The sequence below is a fragment of the Scyliorhinus canicula genome, chromosome 25 (assembly GCF_902713615.1).
Source record: "Scyliorhinus canicula chromosome 25, sScyCan1.1, whole genome shotgun sequence".
Taxonomy (NCBI): Eukaryota; Metazoa; Chordata; class Chondrichthyes; order Carcharhiniformes; family Scyliorhinidae; genus Scyliorhinus; species Scyliorhinus canicula.
In genome coordinates, this window is record NC_052170.1 from 14,693,262 (window position 1) to 14,699,895 (window position 6,634).

The following is a 6,634-nucleotide window of genomic DNA, read 5'->3' on the forward strand; positions in this document are numbered from 1 at the left end:
CCGAGTTAACCCTCGAGGGACGGCTGGTGTGTGATGGTTTAGCCTCCACAGACTTGCATTCTCCCGTGGGCCTCCTGACCCTGACACTGCAACCCCCCCTTCCCCCCTTCCCCCCCCCCCCCTCCCCCGGCACCCCCCAAGCCCACACTTTCCCAGAGCCAGGCCCCAGAGCTCTTTCCCTTCAAGATGGCCGCCTCCACGGTCGCCTGGGAGAGCTCCCTGTGCTGCCGGCCCGACCAGCAGGTGGCAGCACCGGAGACCTGGCAGCCCCAGGTGAGGTAGGTGCTGCCAAGGCAGGTCAGCGCTCCTTGGGGAGGGGGGGGGGGGGGGGGCGGCACCCCGAAATGGCCGCAGCCCAAAGATGTGCAGGCTAGGTGGATTGGACGTGCTCAAGTTGACCTTTAGCGTCCAAAGGTTCGGTGGGGTTGTGGCGCACGACGTGTGGCGCAGTGGTTTGCACTGGGACTGCGGCGCTGAGGACCCGGGTTCGAATCCCGGCTCTGGGTCACTGTCCGTGTGGAGTTTGCACGTTCTCCCCGTGTCTGCGTAGGTTTCACCCCCACAACCCAAAGATGTGCAGGTTAGGTGGATCGGCCATGATAAATTGCCCCTTAATTGGGGGGGGGGGGGGAAATTGGGTACTCTAAATTTCTATAAAAGAAAAAAAAAAATTGGGGTTTTGGGAATGGCCAAGGGAGTGGGCCTAGGTAGGGGGTTCTCTCAGAGGGTCGGTGTTGACCCGATGGGCTGAGTGGCCTTCTGTACTGTAGGGATTTGAACCCCAAGTTGCTGGTCCAGTGACAGGGATGCTAACCCAAGGTTCCACTTCCTGCATTTGTGTAGCACCTTTTGAAATGGGCCAAGGCGCTTCACAGACACGGGGGGAGTGGGGGGGGTCAAAGTCCAATAAGGTTAGACTGGCGGCAAACTGGAATAAATGTTACTACGAGGCTGGCACAATGAGGTGAGAGACTGCCCTCTGGTGCAATGGAGTGGGTAAGTAGGGGGGAGTGCTGCGCCGACTGAGGTACCATCTTTCAGTTGAGGCACGAAACCAAGGCCCTGGCTGCCCTCTCAACCATATGTAAATTATCCTGTGGCACTGCCCTCCAGGGTCCCTGGCAAATGTTTACCCCCTCAGCCAACATGACCCTAGCCACAGATGATCTGGCCATGGCCCCGTGTGAGATCCTGCTGTGCTGTAGCCACCTGGGGTGGCCACGTCCCGATTCCAAAATGGACACTCGCAAAGAATGCAGGGAAAAACGGACAGCACTAGAGAAAACAAGCAGGTGCAAGGTTTCCTGTGCATTAGGACCTGCAGAACCCAGACAGAACTGAAACCAATAGCCATTAGCATAGTAATGAGCTATCTCCGGGGACAAAAAGAAACATTGAAACAATCGAGACCAGGACAGACTCCCCGGCGCCAGTGGGAGCTAAAACAAAGGCAGGCCAATGGTTACCTAGGGCCCGCCCAACGATCAGGGAACAACCCCGTTATTGGAGAAAATCAATACGAACGATTGGGACATGGTCCAATTAATTGGGACCAAGTTCGGGGTCCGCACAGAAGGGCGTGAAACCCCTGGGGGCCTATAAAGCAGAGTCCCCAAGGTCAGTTCGCTCTCTTGGAAGAACTCTAACCTTGGCCTTTGGCTCTCAGCGACGAGAGGCCCGCCAAGCACCAGCCAAGTAAGCCTAAGATCAACGCACGCTACAAGATAGACGCTCCTAGCTACTATTCCGTACCAGTTCGAAGCCAGCAGTATCAGAACCGGACAACGGCCATTGTTCCTCTGACTGAGTGGGCCACTCGAAGCTAAGTATAGGCTTTAGTAGTAGTTGTAGTTTAGCGAGTAGAGTTTATGCATGAATAATAATTATCTGCGTGTGTAAATAAATGTGCATTGATTTCAAACTCACTAACTGGTGTATCGAGTCATTGATCAGTATTCGGCTTTGAACCTTGTGGTGGTATCAGAAAGATACCTGGCAACTCTTGAGCAAAGGTCATTGAAACAGAGCAAATTAAGGGACAGCATAACGAGCAACAGTCCGCCAATGGATTGCCTACTTGACAACGCCCTCAAAGGGAGGCACTTGGTGGGAAGACGCTTTGGGACACCCCGGGGGTTGAGTACGGGTTGCCACGGAAAAGCAGGGCCCTCTTTTGTGCACCCCCCGAGGGAGTGCCAACGCCCTTCCCCTGCAGAGCGGAGTCCTCCCTCCACCCTGAGCGTCAGCCACACAGGTGTTTCCACTGAGAAAAGATTGGTTAGAGACGTGAGCAACTGCTAAACAGCTCGCTGCTTTCCATAGTGCACACAGAAAGGGGCCCTGACAAGTCAGACACAAAGCATGTCGACCTCGAACGCGGAAACGCTGAGAGATTCTGTCATCTCCGGGCAGCAGGTGCTGCCGATCGGAACCTTACTATTCATCAATTTCCACCCATATATAATCTCCACTCATAAAGAAGTTCCCTTCCCGTCTCTGCAAGCTCTTAAGGTCACGCATACCAGCTGTGCGGGCTTGGGTACGTGCACAGTGATCACGTCCAATCCCTCACTCGTTCCACCTATAGCCTCCATCAGTTCTATAACCCACCCTACCTGTGCTGGGGGGCGCGGTGTCCGTTCACGCAGGGAGTCTGAGTTGCCGTGGCAACGTGTGCTTTCTACATGTTATGTTGTAGCCTGTGGAGTCACAAAACTGACCATGTTTGGAAGGATTTTCCAGGTTGACCCAATCAACCTGTTTGGCTGTGTTACGAACGCACCTTCCTCGGCCGTCACGTACTGGGGTGGGACTTGAAGTCAGAACTTCTCGCTCACTGGCGGAGGGCACTAACATACTGCCCCACAATACCCCCCCCCCCCCCCCCCCCCCCCCCTTTGTACCACCGCCATCTGAAATCTCCTCTGGTTCTAAAGCCTCCTCCAGCTCTTGCCTCTACCTCTGTCACCTTTCCTGGTTCTGCAAGTCCGTCTCTCCGTGAAACTTCCTCCAACCCTCTTCATCTTTGAGTCCCGCCTTGCAAACATCCTTTAGAGGCTATCTATAGGTCTGGGTAAGGAGTTGGAGACAAAATCAAGGTATATAATGGACAAGAATATGTCTACATCCTCAAATTGGGAAGCTGTGACAAGTGGCGATCCCGAGGGATCCATACTCGGATTCTCAACCTTTCACTAAATTTGTAAATGACTCGTGTGACACTATATTAATGTACAGCAAGTGAAGAGTTAATGTTACGTTACACCTAGCCACTAGAGGAAGCTGAGGAGCAGTAGAACAAAGAACAATACAGCACAAGAACAGGCCCTTCGGCCCTCCAGGCCTGTACCGGTCATGATACCAACCTTTGCCAAAACCCTCAGCACTTCCTTGTGCCGTATCCCTCTCTACCCATCCTATCCGTGATGTGGAGATGCCGGCGTTGGACTGGGGTGAGCACAGTAAGAAGTCTTACAACACCAGGATAAAGTCCAACAGGTTTGTTTCAAACACGAGCTTTCGGATCGCAGCCTGAGGAAGGAGCAGCGCTCCGAAAGCTCGTGTTTGAAACAAACCTGTTGGACTTTAACCTGGTGTTGTAAGACTTCTTACCATCCTATCCATGTGTTTCTCAAGATGCCTTTTGAACGCCATTAATGTATCTGTTTCCACAACCTCCCGTGGCAACGCGTTCCAGACACCTACCACCCTCTGTGTAAAAAACCTGCCTCGCACATCTCCTCTAAACATTGCCCCAAGGACCTTAAACCTATGCCCCCTGGTGACTGACCCCTCCACCCTGGGAAAGAGCACCTGCCCATCCACTCTATCCATACCCCTCATAATCCTGTAGACCTCTATCAGGTCACCTCTCAACCTCCGTCATTCTAATGAAAACAGTCCGAGTCTATTCTGCTGTAATATAAATTGCACCGGATCTTAAACTAAGGGAAGGAGGTTAGACTGGATCTGTCGAAGATAAGACTCATAGTGTACTGCAGAGTTAGTTAAGATATTATATAGTTAGTTATAATTAGTAGATAGAGGCAGTGGGCTGGATTCTCCGCAGCACGACGCTGAAATCGCGTCCAGCGCCGGGGCGGAGAATCCATTTCCGCGCACGGAATTGGGACCGGCGCTGGTCCCCCCATTCTCCGGGCCTCGAAAAGTGGTGTACTCGCCCGCACCGCGTATCTCCTACCTGCGGCAGAGATCCGCCCCACTATTCTCCGCCCCCGACCGGCCGAAATCCCCACGGCGTGGACCACTCATGGTCCTGCTGTTCGGGATACACGCGCGGCAGCTGCAGACCGTGTTCGCAGCGACCATGGTCGGGGGCGGGCCGATCGGAGGGCGTGGGGGGGGGGGGGCCTCATACGGGATCGGGCAGGCCGGGTCGGGCGCACAGCCGATCGGGGGGGGCACTACTTGTGAGGGACAGCTCCACGCGGTCTGAGTCCGCCATGGCGAGCGGACGCTAAAGGCAGCCGCCGTCCGCATGCGCAGCCTCTGACCCGGAAGTGTGGGGGGGGGGCCGCATCAGCAGCTAAAGCTGCTAGCTTCCCGACGGGTCCCTGTCAGCCCCCTACAGGGCTATGAATATGTGCCCCTTTCCACTCCAGTTTTCCTGGCGTGAAAGGCCACGGTTTTTACAACGGCGTGGGGACATAATCCCTGGAACGGAGAATCGAGCCCAGTGTTAGTGAGTGTAGTTTAATCCTTACATGTATGTTTGCTGTTCAAAATAAGTGTCGAACTCAAATTTAGTGTTGTTAATAAAATTAGCTTAGTTCTTCAAAAGAGCTTGGTGTATCATTGTGATCACTCCGCCTTCCATCCTGGAACCCCCTCACAAAGATCACCACAACTCGGATGGAGGAGTGGGCAGGCGTATATGCAAGTTCGCTGACGGCACTAAGTTCGTTGGCACCGTGAATCATGTGGACGGGAGCAGATGGTTACAAACGGATAGCGAAAGCTGAAGTGAAGGTGAAACAGTGGCAGATCGAGTCCAGCGTAGGGAAAGTGGGTGCTCATCCACACTGAATAATGGAATCCCTGGAGTGCAGAAGGAGGCCATTCGGCCCAGCGAGTCTGCACCGATCCTCGGAAAGAGCCTTCTACCTCGGCCCAATCCCCGGCCACATCCCCTTAACCCCATCTAACCGTTGGACACTGAGGGGCAATTTAGCACGGCCAATCCACCTAACCTGCACATCTTTGGACCGTGGGAGGAAACCGGAGCACCCGGAGGAAACCCACGCAGACACGGGGAGAACGCGTGTGGTGATATGCATCACTGTAAATACACAAGTGGTTAATGTAAATACACCACCACTAAGTAAACACTAGAGGGAGCACCGGAGATGTCACGATATGCAAACATTCAGCTAATGAACACTTAGAATAGGACACAACCAATGAGCAGTCAAGACACCCAGAGGTGGCATTACCACAAGGGGGCATTACACAACCCATATAAAAGGACAGGACACACATGCTCTGCCTCTTTCCACAGACAGACATCTAGAGAGTAGGACAGGGTTGATCAACAGCATCACACCCAGCACGTGGCTTAGAGCAAGCTGGTAAAGATAGACTGAGTTACTGCAGTTAGATTAGCAGAGAGTCAAACTCATTTAAGAATTGTGTTAATAGTTCGTTAAACACGTTGAACTCATTTCATAGTCTGGAGCTTCCTTTGTCAAAGCATACATCAAGGAAGCAGCTTATGCTACACGAAGCAGCGTAACACAACAACGTGCAGACTCCACGCAGTCACCCGAGGCTGGAATCGAACCAGGGTCACTGGTGGCAGCAGTGCTAACCACTGTGCCACCGTGCCAACACATTGGACACAAGAAAGATATTTCAGAGTATTTTTTAAACGACAAGAAGCTAGGTATTGCCACCAACAGAGATTTAGGGATCCAGGTCACTAAAAATGCATGAACAGCTAGAAACAGAAATTCCCCTCCCTCCGAGTTCCCCATTCCATTGTGCTGGTCAAAAATCTCAAGAATGGGGGTGGGGCTATGTTAAGGCTGCTCTGGTTAGTGTCTAACTGGGTTATTCTGTGCAGTGCATTCTTGGTAAACAAAGGGGTGATCAGTTATCGGGGCGGGGGGATCGGGGGGGGCGAGAAGGCAGGATGCCAATTTGAGATTACCATCGAATCAGCCATGATCTTATTGAAAGGCGGGGGCGGGCTTGATGGGCCGAATGGCCTACTCCTTCTGATGGGCCGCACACTCGCATGTTTACCTCAGAGGGAGCCTTTTGGTCTTGGAGGTGAGGTGATGGGTGGGGGATGGGGTGGTGGGGAAAGGGGGGGCTGTGGAGGTGAGGTGATGGGTGGGGGAGGGGTGGTGGAGAAAGGGGGGGCTGTGGCGGTGAGGTGATGGGTGGGGGAAGGGTGGCGGGGAAAGGGGGGGCTGTGGAGGTGAGGTGATGGGTGGGGAGGGGTGGTGGGGAAAGGGGGGGCTGTGAGGTGATGGGTGGGAGAGGGGTGGTGGGGAAAGGGGGGCTGTGGAGGTGAGGTGATGGTGGGGGAGGGGTGGTGGGGAAAGGGGGGGCTGTGGAGGTGAGGTGATGGTGGGGGAGGGGTGGTGGGGAAAGGGGGGGCTGTGGAGGT